Genomic DNA, 1,017 nt, shown 5'->3' with positions numbered 1-1,017 from the left:
AATGTATCCGCATCGGCCGATATCCGAGTGCACTACGCCGATTTTCAGACAGGCACGTCTGTGGGCAGCCCAGTGTTATTGTTGCTGTGGAACACGTGACCCATGCTGCCTTGTGCAGGGCGACAGCCAGAAGTTTTGGAAGAGTCCTGGGATAGAACGGTAAGGCTTAAATTCTGATCTTTCAATGACCTGTTTATTTAAGTAGTTTGCTATGAAATGTTGCTTTAAAAGAAAACGCGAATTACGCTATTGGGAACTGGGGTAATGATAATGAGCCTTCAACCAACTGTAGCTTACAGGTAACATTAAGGATCATTGATTCTAATAGAGTTCGTTTTGTGCGCTTATTGGTGGGCTCACAGACGTTTTTTAATCGTTAAAAATCATTTTAGTTGTTAACATTTTAATTATTACCATATCAGCCCGATGTTATCAGTTATGTTTTTTTTCTTGTGTCGGAGAGTTTCACTCTGTGAGTGTGTGGGTAATATTATCTTTGAAAGTCTTATTGTACTGTGTTGGCATGATTTGCATAGTGTGGGAATGTTTCAGCCTTATAGATTGTGATTATGTGTTAATGTAAGTAGTACAAGCATAATATTTATTATTCATGTATTTGAGCTGATTTACATTTTGTTTTGGTATGAAAAGGTTATTTTGATACGTCCCCCATGGAGGGGACCACATATTAAACGGATTTTTGGAACAGGGAGCCGGAAGTGGGGCTTGCCCCATCTGCTCCAGGCATCGACCCGGTATTGCAGTGCTTCCGGGAACGGTGCACCTCTACTGCCCCCTGTTGTTGAAAGGCAGAACTGACTGACTGAATGGGTGACTAATAGACTGAGTGCCTCTGGATGGCCAACTAATTAGCCGCATGTGGTGTGAGGGAGGGGCCCTGTCCGTGCGCGGCCCCAATTTCCCGCCTTTTTTCTTTTTTTTTAAAGTAAGGTGACACGCTGTCGTTTGTGCGGTGGGCAGCTGTGCTGAGGTAAGGCATGACTTCATCTTTGCCTT

At 43.6% G+C, this 1,017-nt stretch overlaps 1 pseudogene; it reads left to right on the top strand.

Moving 5' to 3' along the window:
- The first annotated feature begins 556 nt into the window (after positions 1–556).
- On the top strand, positions 557–789 carry LOC140587442 (U2 spliceosomal RNA; annotated as a pseudogene).
- The last annotated feature ends 228 nt before the right edge of the window (positions 790–1,017 follow it).

This window comes from Paramormyrops kingsleyae, unplaced genomic scaffold (assembly GCF_048594095.1).
Source record: "Paramormyrops kingsleyae isolate MSU_618 unplaced genomic scaffold, PKINGS_0.4 ups240, whole genome shotgun sequence".
Lineage (NCBI taxonomy): Eukaryota > Metazoa > Chordata > Actinopteri > Osteoglossiformes > Mormyridae > Paramormyrops > Paramormyrops kingsleyae.
The sequence above is the reverse complement of the archived record's forward strand: the minus strand, read 5'-3'. Positions and strand labels throughout refer to the sequence as shown.